Raw genomic sequence first — 20,278 nt, forward strand, 5'->3', positions numbered from 1 at the left:
CTGAGGGGCCTTCATTAGAAATCTATGCAAGTACAAGTATCAATTAGTGTATTTAGTCCTAATGTTATGCACTATTGTTTTTTCTTATCTCCAAATTCTCATCAAAGATATGCACTATTGTTGCAAGCTTAGTCATAGACTCATTGGGTCTTGGATTCTGGGACCAGTGTTCCATAAGCTAGGGATGGCAATTAATAATTTATTCTTTTTCAAGTTTTTGAAGAAGATGACTTTGAACATGGCAAATATTTCTAGCTTACACCGTATATACTCTGCCGAAATTGAAAAGCTTTCTTGGTAGTTTCTAGTGAGGAAATGAGCAGAGGGAAGGCTGGATTTTTTAACCATAAGGAGATATGAAGCAAACTGCTAAATGCACTGTTCTTTTTACATTTGCAAACTATGTTCTTTTTACGTTTTCAGACTATCTTTAGTTGCGTTTTGGGTGTGCTAGAAACTTTTCCTTTTCCTATTCTTTTTTGTTCATGTTTTTAAACTTTGGATGTATAGCTTCTATTTCTACAGGTTAAGTCAACCATTTTTGGAGACTTTGGTCCTGAAACTGCTGAGAAGTTGCTGTGATATTGCAGAGTCAAGAAGTCAAAGTCTTTCCACTGGTGCGAATGTCTACAAAGGCTAATGTGAAAAGCTTACTTTTTCTTTCTAAGCCTTGCCCTTCTTTCCCTATAAGTCCGTTTACGTTTGGTTCTACTTAGAGCCCGTGTGGATTAGCTAAAAAAAAGTGGCTGCTTAAATTACTTTTAAGTGCTGAAAGTTATTTTATAAATAAGCAGTTACGTGTTTGGATAAAAGTGCTAAAAGAGTTTTTAGAAGTAAGGGTAGTATTGAAATTAACAGAAATAAGGCATAACAAGGTAAAGTTGTTGGTCAAATCAAAATGGCTTTTAAGCCAAAAAAAAAGTTGGGGTTGAGCAACTTCTTGATTTTGGCTTATTTTAAGTACTTTTTAACTTAATTTAAGCTATTTTCTATTTTTGCCAAATACTCAAATAAGTTAAAAATGACTTATAAGCTAGTTTGACCAACTTATAAGACAATTCAAACCGGCTCTTAGTGTTTTCTTTTGACAAGTTCCACCAATCAGCTAAAGACTATTAATAGAGAAAGTGTTTAGAAGTTATGGCACTTGATCTTATAAGATAATAGTTTCTGCACACGTGCAACGCACGTGTATCCCATGCTAATAGTACAAACATTATAGAACTATACAATAAAATTAGAATATGTTTGTGATGAGTTACACTACATATGAAAGGAGAAAATACAAGCTACTGACTCATTAGTTGTTGAACGTAAGATGATTATTAGATATTTGGATGCTTAAATTATGTTTATACCGAATATTCAACTTAACAACGTTCTTGCTTTTTTTAATTTTTTCCAACGACGTCATATAATTTACAAATGAAATATGAGCAATGTCAGCTATGATTACAAATATTTTGTGTAGAAGTTTTTTCTCTGTCTTTAAGAAACTGTATTCTTCTTCATTTTACAATCGCGAAAGATCCAGCGAAAGTAATGTTTGGTCTAAGAAATTTCCAAGCATTTGAGCTTCTCTCTCAAATATTTATTTGGACAATGGTGAACTCGACATGCTCTTTCTTGGCGAGAGAAATCTGCCTGTGCATTGCTGGTTTAAAAAAAGAATAGATTTTGCTTAAAAAATAGTGTTAAAACCTTATATCCTGCTATTGAAGTGCTTAATTATGAGGAGCCTTTTGCCCTTTCTCCTTAGCCGGTATTGTATATTTCTCTGCTACATTGATTATATGTTTATTATTGGAAAGAACTCCAAAATATTAATTAGGCATTTTAAAGGTTGAGTATTATTATTAAAATTTGAAAGCAATTTAGTACATTAATTACGTTGTAGTAAGTAGAACGCATGCGGGCAAGTATTGGTCTGTTTATCTTATTTCATTTTAATGGAACATTATTAATAATTGAAATGTCAATTTACTTTTTACTATAAGTATAAAAAATAAAACTTTTGATGGATAATATACATAATATTAGAATAATAATATTCCATGCTAGTCAACACTATTATTTTTTTTTTTAAAAAAAGTGATATACACATAATATGAGAATAAGTGGATCACAAGACTTTGAAAGAGAAAAATGCAAGCCCAAATTAATGAGTATAATGAGCCTATATGATCAATATTTATGGTCATTGCAGTGCACAGTCTAACCAAAAATTGCTATCTAATGAAGTTGAATGGATATTCTTTATTTTCAAGGGAGAAAGAAATATTTTTTTTAGCACAATTGTTTTCTATTACTTCGGTAAGTATTATAATTTGTAGCTGTACGCAATCTACGAAATTGGTGTAATATTTTCTTATGCATTTTTTGACATTTCAACGATACATTGTGTTACACCCTGTACTTTTGTATGTTGAGATTCAAGTTACCCTTCAGGAGGTATATGAGATTAGATGCGCCTATCTTATGTTTATGAGGGTTTAAGTTCATATGATAAGCTGCGGAAGGATTGGAGGGCAAGTGGATCAAGGAAATTAAGTTTGTTGGATTTTGGAGGAAATGGGAGGGGTAATTTTGGCCCTACTTGAGGAAGGAATATCATATGGTATACGAGGAGTTTTGAAGTGAAATAAACTCATAAATTGAAGTTCGGGAAGCCTAGTTTCCAACGCAACAAACCGCACGTCGATACGACGTCGGAGTAGAGAATTATGGACGTTACAAGTTAGGCGGGCAGAGCAGGGCGTGCTGCTACAGTGCCACAGTGCCAACCGACTCTAACCCACTATATAAGGGGCAAAACCCCATTTTTTCTCCCAAATATTCCAGAAAATTCAGTAACAATATGAGGGCATATATACACCATAAAAGTGAGGATTTTGAGTAAATTTCGAGTGACGGAGAATTAATCAAGGGCCGGACAGCGTGTAGTCGCGATTATAGTTTTGTTTTGCGTTGGAGTTGGCCCGGATTCAAGTAGATATTGAAGATCTTCCTATTCTAGTGAAGGTAAGGTGTGAATTTCTCTTTATTAATGTTGATTTAGGAATATTTATGAGAATAAAAGTTATAATTATTGTGTTTGTGTTGTTGACTTATGGATGGAAGTTTGAAGAGAGTTTTGGATGAAAATATACATATTTGTCTTGTAGAATCTTGATGATATTGTTGTTGATGTTGTTGGTATTGTTTGGGAGTTGTTTTGGTATTTGGAGGAAGTGAATAATATAGCTGCCCAAATTTTCGTAACCCAAATTAGTCTTCAATGAGTAATGCTTACAAGTTGATGGAAATATGATGGAAGTATGATTAAAGATGTATTTCTCGATGTATAGGTTCGGGTGAAGGGCAAGTATCGGAGTAAGGGATTCTTTAAGTGGTGGCTTGACGGATAAGGTATGTAAGGTGTTTGTTTCTCTCTTTCTTTGGCACGAATCCAACTAAAGCATGAACATGAGCGTCCCATAACAAATTCACTCCAATCCTATGCTATGTATTTCAAATCTTAATGCCTTAATTACTTGATTTATTCTACCATATTATCATGTTTATTATCATTAAGTTATTTCCTTGGATTCGATACGAACTCCATAATTCATTCGGAGGTTACGACCTTACGTCACTCTGAAAGGCCGTTGTTACTTCATTGGCTTATTATGTATGGTATATATATATATATATGTATGCACTATTTTACTACACCGAGCCGCGCTATAGTCGGCCGGGTACAACACTTATTGTGCAACCACTGATTAGTTGGTATTACACACCGAGTCCCGAAAGGGCCGGGTACTTACACACCAAGTCCCGAAAGTGCCGGGTACTTATACACCGAGTCCTGAAAAGGCCGAGTACGTTATGATGATGATACTATTTATATATATATATATATATATATATATATATATATATATGAGCATATATCTGCATATGATTTTAAACTCATGTATTGTATATTTTACGTTCTCAGATGACAGGTTACTTTTATTCTCTTTGTACCTCCGTCTTACTTATGTTATTGATTCCAGCCTTACATACTCAGTACTTTTATCCGTACTGACGTCCCATTGCACGGGACGCTGCATTTCGTGCTGCAAGCACTAACAGGGTTATTGAGGAGCGACCGCAGTAGGATTTTCCAGCTTCAGCGGTGTTAGCAAGTGCCACTTCTCCGGACTTGCTGTCTTTTGGCATTTTTCTGCCAGTGTAGTATATGTTCATATGTACACTCTTAGAGGCTCATAGACATAGTGGGGTATGTACATATTGTGTATGGTCACGTTAGCCTTGTCTTGATCTGTGATACTTTCCTGTTAGCCTTGCCGGCTTTATGATACTCGTGATGTTGTGGCGACCTTGTCGGTTCGCTTATGTACATATATGTTGGATTATTGGATATTTCTATGTTGGGCCTTTCCTGCGTGCAGGTGTTCTTTGAATTACGGTATATGAAGTTCAACGTAACTGTTAAGTCAGGGGTCTCCGGCCCACGGGGCGGAGCCCGTCATACTCCTCGTCGAGGTGTGACACATTATTTAATTATGAACATGTGCAATGGTGGCTATGGTTACAAATGCTTCACGTCTTAAAGTTTCTGCCTTATCATTAAGAAACTGTAATCTCCACCTCTTTACAGCCACATATGTATCAAGAAGTTGTTGTCAGATGAAAGTAGTATTTTTCAGAAATTGTTCAGAAATTCGATTAATATATATCTTCATTAGGATGACTACGGTATCACTGTCAATTTTATGGCGTACACCTGCAAAAAAGTAGTAGTTATTTGTTAAGAGATACTTAATAATTAGTGATCTAAAAATTCAGTTGATGTTAAAAAATCTTAATAGCACGCACAAATATCCTTTGGCTTAATTAATCAAACTTATGAGTCCTATATCTGTGAATTTGACATTAGAATATCGATCAGGAAAAAAGGTAAAACCGGTAAAATGACTTGGATATGTCCCTGATCCCTTACACAAATTACCTAAAATAAACCACATATAGGAAACAGACACTCACGACTTCCGGTGTGAAGCACAGCCTACATGAGTCTCAAGCTGTGAAGGGCTGACCTGTAACTTGTAAGAACACGAGTACTTTAGCATAAGACAACTGATTTTAATAGTTAATTAAAATCAGTATTGTAAGAGTAGCAATAAATTCCATAACCTTTTCTTATAACCGTCGGGCAATTTATGCCAGGAGACAGCAAGCTGCAAACTAAAATTCCAAAGAATATAAGTGAGAAAAAACCTAGTGAACAATTCTTTGACAAGTAATTAATTTTTATTCCACTAAAAGAGTACAAAGTGAATGACCTTTTGTTGCAGAATGTAGTGCCCAGAAATGGGAAAACATATTAGTCTTTTGGGAAATGAAATATGATATCGTGCTTTGATAATTGGTGTGCACTTTTATAGGGTAAACTAATGCATGTAAAAGGTTGTGAGGATGATCTGTAACTGAAAACCATTATGTCTAATAATTAACAAATTCATAGCTGACTATTACTACATGGAAGATGTAAGGAGAAAAACTGAAATGTAAATTAAAAGGCAAAATAATATCCAATTATTAGGATGTGGGAGATGGGGTAAAATAACTGCAATGTAAATTAAATCTAAAAAGTAATTCTTTTAACTATTAAGGATAAAATAGTCACTCAGTTTTTGAAGGATATTTTCGTAATCTAACTTTTAACTATGGGACTTCCCACTTTTAGTATAATAGTATAATATGATGATTCATTCATATGTAAAGGAATAAGTTGCTGAGACCTTTCTTGTTTATCTTCATTAGTTTTTACTTTTGTTCTTTGTTCACCGTTTTCTGAACACATTTTCTGATTTATAGTGTGTAATTATTGAATATGGACATGCTTTCTGCACTAAAAAGCATCATATTTTTCATGATATCCTTTATCTTAAATGAATATCAGTCACTTTACTGGGGCATTTTTCTTTCTTTTGTATCAGAAAAGTCACTTATCATTTGCAATTTCACTTAAAAGCTCATTTTTCTTTCTTCTATACCAGAAAATTCACTTTTCTTTTGCTATTTCACTCAAAAGGTCACTCAAGCCGGAAGGTGATATATCCGACTACTTTTTAAGGTGGCTTTGTTCACCTATTTCCAAAAGAAAATGACCCATAACCAAAATACTTCTTGTTCTTACCACTTCCCTTTCTCTCCTGGTAATAAGATGTGAGCCAGAATACTTACCTTTTGCTTAGGAAAGAAGGCACATGCTTATTAAGATTATGCATGAGATTTTGCTTAAAACAGATAAAAAAGGAGTAGAAATATCGTACCTTAAGAGGCAATGAGTCAAGTCTTTACATAGTACTTAGTCAATGAGTAAGGAGAGTGGAAAAGTCTTCCATCTTGGCCCTCTATTGAATCTTTTTCCCTTTCCTCAAGTCTGTAACAAAATTCCAAATCCACAGGTAGAATATTAAACCAGATAACAAGAATAATATTGCAGAAGAACTCACTTTTCCAATTTTCTTGATATGGCTTCTACTTTCTTGTTTTTGTGTTGGTTAATGATCTTTAACCTACTTCAAGTACAAGGTAGCTTCGAATCCAACTGCACCGAGGAATTCGAGTGTCGAAGACTCGGAGTTATGAAGTTTTCTTTCACAGATTCCAGCAACCCTGGGCGCGGATTGTGCAAGTTTAATTGTCAGGCTAAACCATATCCAAAGATTGACCTTGGTGGACACAAATATGATGCTTTAGTCAAGAAGGGTGATTTTTTCCTGATTTCAGATCCTAAGCTTCACAAGCACTTAGAAAACAAAAGTTGCAAGTCTTTTTATAAAAAATTCTCATTTCCAAACTCCCCTTTGATTTCTTTCCAAATTGTTCATAATTTAACCTTGTACAGATGCAAACATAGTCATGACAACAATATCCAAAAGACAACTGATTCCTTTTTCCAAGATTTTGATAGATACAATAAGTGTAAAGATTTTAATGTTTACTATCACCATCCCAAAAAAGCATTGGCAAATACTGGTGCTAAGATAAGTGGCGAACTTCCAAAGCTCTGTTCACTGGTACAATTGCCAATTCCATTGCCTACACCATCTAAATCATATTCCAGTGACTTGTTTGAACTGTTGACTTCTAGTATTCTTCTAGACTGGGAGTTGTCTAAAGATTGTCATGACTGTCTTGACAAAGGAGGGAAATGTCTGATCGGCGACGAACACAACTTTCGCCGTTCCAAAGGTATAAGCAACTTAAATTTTGGTGAAAAAAAAACTCTTGCTCTGCTTGTTCTATTGAGGTCAATCTAAAAAGCTTTATTTTTCTTTTACTGCAGGACAAAAAGGACAAAGTAAGTTGAGAATGATTATTCTGGCTTCAGGTAATTGTCTGTTATTACCAATATTTGTTGCCAATAGCAATATTTTTACTTTATAGTAGTCAGTGGCGGAGTCAGAATTTTCAATAAGGATAATCTAAATATAAAAAAATAAACACAAGAAGCCAAGGGAATTCAACATCTACTAAATATACATAAAAAATAATTTTGACCTTGTATATACAATGTATTACTTAGCATACTGTTTTGTTGTGATTATTGTTCCGTTTTCCTATTAGACCTGCTTTTTTGTTATTGCTTTATTCTGAGCCGAGGATCTATTGGAAACAGCTTCTCTACCTACCTCCCAAGGTAGGGGTAAGGTCTGCATACACTCTGTCCTCCCCAGATCCCAATTGTGGGATTACACTGGGTATGTTGTTGTATATACAATGTAATTTATTCGGCGAACCCCCTGGCTCCGCCCCTTAGTAGTACACTTTCAAAGATTCAAACTTTGATTAATGTATCTTGTGTTTTTCTAGTTTTAAGTGGAGTCAGTTTGATCCTAGTATCTTCCATTGTCATCTTTTCTGTCCGGTGTCGCAAGACAGGGAAGAATGGTTCTACACAATTTCGTCGGAATCTTGAGGTAGAGAGCAGATATTTTGGTTTTCAGGTTCCCGTTTTCACTTATGCTGAACTTAAGGAAGCCTCCAACAATTTTAATCCATCTAATGAACTTGGAGATGGAGGTTTTGGAACTGTATATTATGGTAAGTTTATCTTTGAACCTAAGAATTATGTTAAAAAGGCACCAATTTCCAAAAGGTAAAAGTAGCATGTGTCCAAGCTGACCGTGGCGAAACCAAGAATTTCGCTACGGGTGTATAATATTTAATATATATGTATAAAATGCAAATTTTGATCTTTATACTTAGTATAATTTTCTATATACACTGTATATTTTTTGACGAAGAGTGTTCAACTAATCAACTTTTACTATATATGTTGGAAAACTCAGTACCTCATTGTTCTTGCACATTATGAATTAGGAAAACTATATGATGGAAGAGAAGTTGCAGTAAAATGCCTCTATGAGCACAATTGCAAGAGAATGCAACAGTTCATAAACGAAATTGAGATTCTTACTCGTTTGAGGCACCAAAATCTTGTGTCCCTTTATGGCTGCACATCAAGACGAAGCCGTGAACTTCTCCTTGTTTACTAATATATTCCTAATGCAACAGTTGCTGATCATCTCCATGGCAAAAGAGCGGCAGAGGGATTGCTCACGTGGCCCATCCGCATGAACATTGCATTAGAAACAGCCAGTGCATTGGCTTATCTCCATGCTTCTGATGTAATTCATCGCGATGTCAAGACTAATAACATCCTTCTTGACAACAACTATCGTGTCAAAGTTGCAGATTTTGGGCTCTCGAGGCTTTTCCCTAATGACGTTTCTCACATATCAGTCGTTCCTCAAGGGACGCCTGGATCCTGAGTATCACGAATGTTATCACCTGACTGACAAAAGTGATGTTTATAGTTTTGGCGTTGTCCTAATCGAGCTCGTATCGTTAATGCAAGTAGTGGATATAAGTAGGCATAAGAACGAGATCAATTTGGCTAACTTTGCTATAAACAGCATACAAAGATGTGCATTTGATGAACTGATCGATCCATCGCTCGGGTTTAAGTTAGATACGCTTGTTAAGAGAATGACTATCTCTATCGCGAAGCTAGCTTTTCGGTGCTTGCAACTCGAGAAGGATATTCGGCCAACAATGGATGAAGTATTGGACATTTTAAGAAAGATTCAAAGTGGAGAGTTTCATCAAATTGAGAAGACCTTATGTGATACTTTCAGTTATAACTTAATCAAGTCTAGGGGTGTCAATATCACTCCTTTTCCCCCTGAATCAGATGAAGCGGCATTGCTCAAGAAAGTTAAGTTCCTAAGTTCTTCAGATACTAATAGGGAGATATGGATTAGTGGCTCTACCGCAACAAGCACTAGTGAGTGAATATCTATGTTGTTCGGACCCAGCACCGGTGTTGGATCCTTAAAAATTCATGGCTTTTGGAGGATCCGACACACACCGCACGATATTTTTAAAGTGTCCGAGCACCATAGGTGAATATCTTAGGAATGTATAGAATAATGTACTTTCAGACTTCAAAATCTACCAACTCTTGGCTAAAACATCGGATGAGCTCAAGATACAAGGAATGTACATATCAAAAATTATGTTCTTGATGTTATGCTTCTTTTTGCTTTTCAACTGTCAGTGTTCCTGCAATTAACTACTTTTCTGATTTTCTTTGTTACCAAGCTATGTTGCTTGGACCCTTAAAGAATGTTGTAGCACATGTTGGATCCTTAAACAATGCATAGCTTTTGAAGGATCCGACACGCACCCGACGATATTTTACACCTCGGGTATGCTCAAGATTGAATATTTGGAGTGTGGAATATAACATAAGGCTCTAATATTGGATAAATCATAAGCAAAGAGGAGCTTCATTCTAATACCATGTTGAATAAAATGAACGTTCGAGCTAACTCAATCCCAAAACTAACTCACGAAACCAGAACTACCTAAAATCATATAAAAAGACAATAGTCCATTCCATCAATCAATATGGGACATGTCATACCTCATTTTAACCCGGGTTAAATTAGAAGTACGACATATTGGTGATTCCTATTTTTTGTTTATGTTAAGGAGTTGCCACCTAATTATTTATGATGAATTAGGACACCTAAAGTTTATTAAAGTTATTTTCTAAAGTTAGCTCTGTTTAAGGTCTGCGAAACTTAAGATCCTAGGTAAGGGTTCAATTAGTCAAAAGGGAAGGTATTAGGCATCCTTTAAGACCCATTAACAATGGTTAACCGACCGAACTTATAATTAATTAGGCTAAATGTAAGTATAGTATTAAAAAAATAATACAGCTTTGTAAATAGGCCCAAAGTTGTAAACAGCCATGTAAGAATGCTATTTAAAATAAGATTTGCAGAAAAATAATAATTTGTATAAAAGAGTACTTCTAATGCAATTTTGAAAACATGACTTATAAATGTTGTTAAGACTTTAAACAAAAGTATAATAGCGTTGTTTAAAATAATACTTGTAGAAAACATAATAGTTTGCGTAAAAAAGAAGATTCTAAAGGTTAAATGAGATTTAAAGATATTGCTAAAGCCTTAAATAAAAAATATAGTAATATTATTCAAAAATAAGATTTGTAAAAAATAGGATAATTTACGTATGAATAATAGCCTTTTAAAAGATTATTTGACAAATGTGATCTTTAGATAAGAGTCATATTATATGAATATGATGGTGTAGAAATGCCTAAGCTTGTATTCTTAAATATGATGAAAAGGCCATAAGTTTCTTTCAATTTTTTTTATCACTCTTGTTTAGTTATATTTGACTAAGAGAACGCATACAATCGGATGAAACTTAAGAAAAAATTTATAGAATATACTTGAGTTTATATTTGCGCATTAGTGAATGTTTTGAAATTTTTAATACAGTAAGAATGAAAATATGATCTTAATTCAAAATACATGTTTATGGCTTCACGTCCTCGAAAATCAATTTGCTTTAAAATATTGTAGGTACTATAAATAATTTAATATGAAAGAAGAAAACGAAACTATGAAATTAATTATTGGTCCTTCCCACCCATTTTACTAAAATCAATCCTACTAATTCTGCTAAGGCTCGCCTAATCTAAGCAAATAAAACAAATAAAGTGTTAGTCATTTAATTACAAATTAAATGCGCAAGAATAAAAATAAAATAGAAGAGTCAGACGATTTAAATGGGCTCAGCCCTTTTTAGGACTGTTGTGACTAGGCTGTTGTTGGGCTTTGGCCCAATCATTTTTGGTGGACTGCGGCAGTTTGTTCACTGTTGGGCTTCGGATTGGGCTGACACAGGAGGAGTCACGTTGGACTTTGGCCCAACGCCGAATACGGGAGATGACGTTGAGTCTTAAAGTAAGACTCTTCGACTCCGGTGTGTACATGTAAAAAAAAAAGATAAAGATTAGTGACAAGGAAATTTACTCGAAGATATCATGGTTTTAAATGCATACATAACATGAATTTAACTTGACCACATAGGTACTGATTTGTTTTAGCTAATTCTCATGACGCAACAAAAACCAATCCGGATTACAAATAGTTTACACGTCAGGGACAGCAGGCCCACAAAGAAAGGAAACAGACCAAGACACAAAGCAAACAAAGCTATACATATACTTGGAGGGATAGGCCCAACAGATTGTATAAATGGGTAATTCAATGGGCTAAGCATATATATTATTTGGCAGCAGGAGAAACACCACGTCAAGTTGCAAATATAAGCATACATTCTTTAAACTTTTATGCAATATTCCCTGTAAGACTCAAAGAAACAGCGAAGAGGCCAAGGAAAACAAAATTCAAGGGATGCTTCTACTGATATATGTGCAAATCAAATGTATTTCAGGAATGAGTGACTAAGTGGTAACTAGTCTCACAAATGATCTTAAAATCGAGTAGGAAAATAAAACAAGATAGTGCACGCTGCAGGATATGAAATGCAGTACTTAAGAAGGTATCAAAATTCATTCTAGTTTTCTGTTTTGGGAAGAGAACTATAGTTGTGGTGAAAATGTCCTTTCTTTTACTTTCTTTCTCAATAGACACGTGATAAAAATCTTTTATACAACAACTGCAAGTTCAAATGAGGACACAATGACTTATGCTTTTGACACACACACAAGCTAAGTCTACAGACCAACAACCAGACATCGTTAACTTAAAAGAAATCTAGGCGAAGCAGCAGCCACTTGAAACAGGTTTTACTCTTTAGAAACATATCAAATCAGCTTTTCAAACACCAACCAAGGTTAAATGAAACCGATTGCAGCCCGTGACAAAAAAAATGTTTACTGAAAATATAGAAGTTGAACAGAGGGAAAGGTTATACCATTAACATGTCCACTAGACTAAAAAAGAGATTAACAGTGTACTTAAAACAGGATAAACAAACTGAACCTTAACTGAACATGATCACTGTGCTTAACCAGTTAGATAGAAAAAATTTAGCAGTGAAACATTCTATAGAAATTAAACTAAATAAACTCCAACATTGTCCTTTTTGACATAGTATGACAGCAACCATGTTAGCCAGGAAAACCATTGCATACTCAAGAACTGTTCAAAGCAGGCATATATGACCATCAATCTTGTTCAAGTATATACATGGTATACATGATGTAATTGGTGAAATTCCTTAGTTTATTTCAACGATTCGACTAAGAAAACAGAGGCCACAAACCCTATTGAACAAGTAATTTCCGACAGTTCCAGTACAGGCAAGCTAGAGGAGAATTTTAGAATCACAGTTTGGATATCACACTCTCTCGTGTGTGCATAGCAGTAGCACAGGATATACTGATGCGATCAGTTACCTAGGCTGATCATAAGTAAGGCGGAAATACTCCTTTCCAGGTTAAAATCATCTACTTAACCATAGTAACATACGTTTACGACACATTATGCCCTTAAAGGGACAACTTCAACTAACAGAGGACCCATCTCGAGAAGAAAAAAAAACAATTAGTTGTATACTTGGTTCACCCTTATAAGGTCACATCCACATATTATTACTAATTAACTGATTTAAATGTCCATACATACAAATCAAACTAATCCAAGAAGCGCAAGTGTACATGCTTACTGGTATCCTAGCAGTTAGACTTAAACAGATCCAATTAGCGGGGTGCGGCGATGATGATGATGATGGAAGGAGAAAAAAGAAAGGGAAGTAGGGTAGAGGAGGAGCGGGAGAGAGCGGAAATGGTGGGAGAGGGGAGCGTGGTGAAGAGGAGAAGTGGGTAGGGGGGTGCGGCGGTGAAGGAGAAAAGGAGAGAAAGGGAAAAGAAAGAGAAGGGGAAAGATTAGGGTAAAGGAGAAGATAAGGAGTTGGGCCAGTCGGGTAATGGGTATGGGCTGAATTATTTTGGGTAGGGGAATAATGTGGGCTGGTCCGTTTGTTGGTCCGAAAATGAGTTCTTCTTTCTTTGTTTCAATTATTTGTGGGCTTCTAATTTGACAACTAGTACAATATTTATTATGTGAAGATAAATAGTAATTAGTATATAGAAAGTAAGGATTTAACAAAGCAAAATTAATTTAACGAGTACAAATCCCAAAAATGAAACGATGACGAACCCTTTAAAATTTGTGATAAAGTAATACTCGTAATGTTGAAAATAAAAGTAGCGGTATTAATAGTAGTAGCAGTAAAAATAAAAAAAATAGTGAAAATAAAGTATTTAGCTCGTCTATAAATTTAGAAACTCGGGTAAATAAAATTAAATAAATGAGGGACAAAATTGGGTGTCAACAGATGCCCCTCTTCGACCGAAGATGATGTAAGAGTCTTCGAGCGAAGAAGTTGACGTAGTAGCCAATTTTGTTCCGACCAACATAATACGAATTTGTAAGGAAATACGGTTTTAGAGAATTGGTGGAAAATATTATGAGGGTAGAAGGAATTTAGGATGTCGGGAAACAAAGATTGACGAAGTATTGAGAGGTGTTAATGATTGGAAAAGATGTTGGATGAGATGTTATTTGTATCCTCTCGGGTCGAAGACAGATGACGACAGTGTTTGAGAATGGACCGTATGTTTATAGCCTCCTAATTATAAATGTGGTGCACAACACACCCATAAGTAGGACTCTACTAGACACGATGTAAATTCTTCAAAAATGCCCCAGTGTTGAGTTATGGAGACACTGGGATATAGACAGGCTTACAAGATTGTGAAAGGAGTAGATTTAGTAAAGTTTTAGCGGAGGATATGAAAGAGAAATTAACCTACGTATCACGTGTTTGTGGACGTAGGCGGAGTCGAGTTCGAGAGTAGATCCGCGACCTTTGCTTGTGAGTTTGATAGTCCTCTTCAGCAAATTTTTCCCAGTTCACTGCGTAAGATAAAGTTCCACGTTGCGTTGTGTCTCTGTAGATTGTACTTTCTGCCAAAACTGAAATTCATGTAAAAATTAGTAATAAAGTTGAAAGTGTAAAATTATAAAGAGTGTAAAATGATAATAAATATGAGTGTGGGATTGAAGATGAAGCCATGTGGCTTATAATGAGGTCGTGTGGCCAAATGTCGTCGCTAGTTGTCTTCAGAGACTTGAATGAATGCGTGATATATACGCCGAGGATGTAATAATATCTCCAGTTGTATTTGGAGATTTTAATGATAGTAATAAGGCATTCGGCTGTCTTCTGGGACTTGATGATAATGATGTCTACGGAATTTAAGGTAAAGTCGCTAAAGTAGGTAAAGTGGATGATAAAGTAAAGTAATAAAGTAGGGAGTAAAGTAAGTGTATAGCCGTTTGGCTTATGCAGGTGAGGCTGTGTAGCCATGTGATGTCTCCGGTTGTTGTCGGGACTTGATGATATGACACCTCCAGTTGTCTTCGGAGATTTGATGAAGATTCCCGTACAGTCCGGGGTAAAGTTGTAAAGTGGATGATGTCTCCGGTTGTTTTCGGAGGCTTCAATGATAATTCCTGTAAGGTTCAGGGTAAAGTCATTAGAGTTGGTAAAGTGAATGATAAAGTTGAGAGTAAAGTCATAGTGTAGCCGTCTGACTTATGCATATGAGGCTGTATAGCCGAATGATGCCCCCGGTTGTCTTCGGAGACTTGATGATAATCCCTGCAAAGTTTAGAATAAAGTCGTTAAAGTTGGTAAAGTAAATGATAAAGTAATTGGTAAAGTCATAGTGTAGCCGTCTGGCTTATGCATATGAGGCTGTATAGCCGAAAGATGCCCCCGGTTGTCTTCGGAGACTTAATGATAATCCCTGCAAAGTTCAGGATAAAGTCGTTAAAGTTGGTAAAGTAAATAATAAAGTAATTGATAAAGTAAAGTGATGGTGTAGCCGTTTGGCTAATGCGGAAGAGGCTGTATAGCCGAATGATGCCCCCGGTTGTCTTCGGAGACTTAATGATAATCCCTGCAAAGTTCAGGATAAAGTCGTTAAAGTTGGTAAAGTAAATGATAAAGTAATGGATAAAGTAGGGGGTAAAGTAAGAGTGTAGCCGTTCGGCTTGTGCAGAAGAGGCTGAATAGCCAAATGATGCCTCCGGTTGTCTTCGGAGATTTAATGTTGATTCCTGTAAAATTCAGGGTAAAGTGATTAAAGTAGGTAAAGTGAATGATAAAATAACTGATAAAGTATGGAGTAAAGTGATAGCATAGCCGTTTGGCTGATGATGTTGACGGTATCGTGACAGGCCAAACTAATGACACGTAATCCTGATTTAATTCGTCTTCAATCTCGACAACCTACAAAACAGGTATATTTGTTAATAAAGTCATAAAGTTATTGTGATAAAAATTAAAGCTAGAGTTAGAAATAAAGTCGTTTGGCTTTTGAGGCGAGGCCATAATGAGCCAGATGATGCTTTTCGATCGTGATTGATAGACTTGACTGTTGATCTCGCGGTCCTTTAATTCCTGCACTCAAAGAAAAATTCTTAGTTTGGGAGGGGGAAGTTGATTCGTGTCGACTCGAAGCTTGATGTTGTTGGCGCTCCATTCGTCTTGTTTGTTTGGATCTTGCGATCTCCGTCCAAGCCTCGGTAGATGAACAGTAGTGAAACAATTGAAAGAAAGTATTTCATTTGAAAGGTAGGTATGTAAGTATATGTATAAGGAAATGTAACTATATGTCTATAAGTTGTGAAATATATATGTGTAAATGTATGTATGTAAGGAAAGATATATATGTAAATGTATGTAAGTTGTAAAATATTTCTGCCAACTTCAGATTGTGATATTTCTGAAACAATTGAAAAGTCATTTGTCTATACTATTTCCTGTCTGGTAGCCTTAAACTTGTCAATGTCCAACCGTTCTTTTGTCTATTTCTTTTCAAAATATGCCCCAGTTTTGGTTCAGAAGGGTGTGCTAAACTTATGTTGTGGTGTGACCGAACCTTATATAGGTTGCCTACGTATCCCACCAAAGGAATCAGGTCAGAACGTAGTTCGTAAGGTACATAGAAATGGTTTGGAATTTTTTGATAAAGGGACCGAACCCGACGTGGATTGCCTACGTATCCCACCAAGGGAATCAGGTCAGCGTAGTTCTATTGTGTAAAGGCAAAAAGGCTTGTTGGATTTCTACCTAAATATGATTGACCCGCATTTTGATAGTCTATGCATCCCGCCGAGGGAATCAGGCTATGTGTAGTTCTCCTTACATAAGGGATCTTGGGTTTTCTGTTATAATGCAACCGAACCTTATGTGGGCTGCCCACGTATCCCACCACGGGAATCAGGTCGGAATGTAGTTCGTACTGGTATTAAAGGAAAGGTTGCAAACTAGGCTGTCTAACCTAATATTGTCTTTAAATGTCTTCTTGACTGATAGCTTTCATGCTTGTGTCATTGTCTATCGGCTATTTCAATTTCTTCCAAGTGGAATATTGTCTTGTACTCGAGTTTTCTTTGTTACTATCTTGAGATATATGTTGTTTATTCGTTCATTTTATGTCACAATCGTAGAGTTGGCAGTTTGATAAATAAAGTAGAAAATAACAATAATAGATGATTAAGGAAAATCAGAAATGCATTCATAGTTTTTGCAATTTAAGCTTCCAAAAGATGAAGCAAAACAAACAAAAGTTTTGGGTACGATTCAAGCCTCAATTTAAAAAGCAAGTTCACTACATGTTCATACTACCAAGACTCCCGGCGAATCAGGTACGGAGTACAAGTCCAATTCTTCAGAGTCTCTCCTAGTTCGGCATCTCGTGTGGTAGGTGTCTCGGTGTTGTGAGTAGTTGTAGTAGTAATCTTCATGTGCATTTGCCTTTGGATTGTTCCTACGGGAGCGACAAAAGTTGATGACATGCCCCTTTCATCCTTCCAATCTTCTTTCAAACTTTGGCATCTTCATGAGCAGGTAAAGGATTGTTGACCACATTGGGCTTAGCTCCAGTGAGCTGGACTACTCCTTCCTTAATCAGGGCTTCGATTTTGTTTTTAAGCCCATAACAATCTTCAGTGGCATGCCCAGCAACTCCAGAATGGTATGCATAACGCTTGGAACCATCAAACCATTTTGGGATAGGATCGGGAATTTTTCCTTCAATCGGTTGTATTACGCCTGCTGCTTTCATTCTTTCAAACAATTGAGCCAAGGGTTCAGCGAACCGAGTGTAATTACGGGTGTTTTTGGTGTCAGGGTTTGGACGGGTTCTGGGTGTAGCATGTGGTCGATTTTGATAAGTGGGAGCTTGAACAGATTGGTATGGATGTGGGTTTGGATGTGGAGGTGCTCGGGGTTGGTAGTAGTTTGCTTGGGCGTTGTAGACAGGGTAAGAAGATGGTGGAGCTTGGTAGGGTTCAGGGTAGTGGTAAGGGTAGAAAGGTTGTTGTGGGTGGTTAAAGTATGTAATGGCTTGGCTCGGCTTATGCCCTTGGATATTCATGACTGCAGCGACATCTTCTTTCTTCTTTTTAACCCCGCCGACAGAACCAGATTGAATAGCTTTGTTTATTGCTTGCAAAACAATAAGATCCTGAATTTTTCCCGATTTGATTCCTTCTTCTAAGGCTTCTCCCATTCGGACAACTTCTGTGAATTTTTGTCCCATCATACCTATCATTTTCTCATAAAATACGCCAGCCTGGCATTCAATGAAGGTAGCAGTCATTTCTCTATCATTCATCGGAGGTTGAACCCTGGCCGCTTCTGACCTCCAACGCAACGCATACTTGCGGAACGTCTCAGTTGACTTCTTGGTTAACTTAGTCATGTAGACTCTATCTGGCGTGATATCGGTGTTAAAACTGAATCTGTCCATAAAGTCTTGTGCCATGTCACTCCAACCACGCCATTTACGGACGTCCTGTTGTGTATACCAAGTAAGAGCCTCACCAGATAAGCTTCTTATGAAGAGCTTCATCCTTATGTTCTGGTCTCTACCTACTCCAACCAATTTGTCACAATAGGCCCTTAAATGCGTATGAGGGTCGCCTGTCCCATTAAATGTATCAACTTTCGGCGGCTTGTAGCCTACGGGCAAATCGACGTCAGGCTGAACACAGAGATCCTCGTATTCTACACTCTTAGTTCCCCTAGCAACTTGAAGGTTTCTCATCGCTTCTTTGAGAATGTGAATCTCTTTTAGCAACATATCGTCTGCCCTTGCTTTTGCCTCTTTTTCCATTTCCTCGTATTGATCCACCTCGGGTTGGAACCTGACCGTAACTGGGTTGGTAAAGGCTTGTGTTTCTGCGGCATATACTGGAGGAACATATTGCGCATTTGGAGTGACAAAATGTCCCCCTTGTATATGCTGGGTTGGATAAGTTTGGGCGGTGGGAGTGTTTTGGACTGGAAGTGGTGTGTTATAAGTGGTGTTTGTAGATGGTTGATTTGGTAGGTTTAGAGGAGTAGCTGCAGGTGGTGGATTAGTGTTGGTGGGCAAAGTAACATAGGGAGTGTGAACTAGCGATTGACTTGGTGGGTTGACGGGTGGTGGATTAGGAGTAGCATAGGTAGTGTAGGTGGGTGGTTGATTTTGTGGAGGAGTATAGTTAGTGTAAGTGAGTGGTTGATTTTGTGGAGGAGTATAGTTAGTGTAAGTGGGTGGTTGACTTTGTGGGGGAGTATAGGCGGATGATGGATTTGGTGGATTTGCAGGGGTGATCGGAGGTAAGTTGTTGTTGGTAGGTGCATTGTTTTGTGGAGGAAAATGCTCAGGAACTGGAGATTCGAGTGATGCGAAACGAGGTGGGTTTGGTGCAGTATTTCTAGGTTCAGGGGGTGGACTCTGGAGTGTGATGGATAAATTGGTCAAGTCCCTAACCCGATTTAGTTCTCCACGTAGATTCTCAATTTCTTGAGTCAGGCGGGCGATATGTTCATCATGTTGAATATTAGTTTTGTGTTCGGAAGTCTCAGGGGGATCGCTAGAGATCACGATGTTTTCCAAACCAGTTGAAATAGATGCGGCTGGATCAGACATATTAATTTATTTTCCTTGAATAGCCCAACTACGTCGCGGTAATGATGATGTCTTTGACCTTGTGAGGTAAGGATGGCCAGCCAGCTCGAGTGTCAACACGAATCAACTCTTTGGGAATAAACATAAAAAGAAACATAAAGTGCAAATGATGTCAGTGTCATTAACCTATCTAGGTAAAGTCATGATCACGTAGAGTCAAATAAGTCATGTAGCAAATAATTCGTCAAATAAAGTCAAACAAGTTGTCAAACAAGTATATCAAACAATAACGCGTCCTAATATGCATGTGACCTCTTTGTGCCAGAGGTAGGCCTATCGTTTGTTTGAAGGGTAAAGTGTGCCATAATACGTCATCCCGTTGCTTTTGATTAATTAAACAAATTCTATTTCTCAAAAAATAAAGTACAAAATAATGTAATATTTATTATACGTCAAATGAATACAACATAAAAATGTTTCCTAATCTAAGTAAAGTAGATGCAATTTCCTATGTCTAAATTTCAGCTCCGTTTTGTGATGTTATTGATCTTCGTCATTCATTGTACTCCAATGCAAATCCATACCTGTTATAGAAACGTTAGTCATTCCCTCCCTCCTAAAGTTTAATTAATTAGAGAAAATAGTCAATATTTAGGCACAATTATCCTTCAAACATGCACATAAAGTATGATTAGTGTCACTCGGGGTCGTGAACCCACTTGGACGTTTGGGTAAAGTCATCTAATGGATTTAATACACCAAGGGTATTAAACCTCCTAGGTCATGAAATGTATGCTCTTAATAGAGGGTGTTGGTTTAGCTCTATCTTAGGCTGACTAAGAGTGGGTTTACTGGACGCAAGGTTCCCGAGCGGACAACTCGAGTGAGAAGGCTACG

At 36.8% G+C, this 20,278-nt stretch overlaps 1 pseudogene; it reads left to right on the plus strand.

The window, feature by feature from the left end:
* Positions 1-6,383: 6,383 nt before the first annotated feature.
* On the plus strand, positions 6,384-9,590 carry LOC132641699 (LEAF RUST 10 DISEASE-RESISTANCE LOCUS RECEPTOR-LIKE PROTEIN KINASE-like 1.1; annotated as a pseudogene).
* The last annotated feature ends 10,688 nt before the right edge of the window (positions 9,591-20,278 follow it).

Source organism: Lycium barbarum, chromosome 5 (genome assembly GCF_019175385.1).
Source record: "Lycium barbarum isolate Lr01 chromosome 5, ASM1917538v2, whole genome shotgun sequence".
NCBI lineage: Eukaryota > Viridiplantae > Streptophyta > Magnoliopsida > Solanales > Solanaceae > Lycium > Lycium barbarum.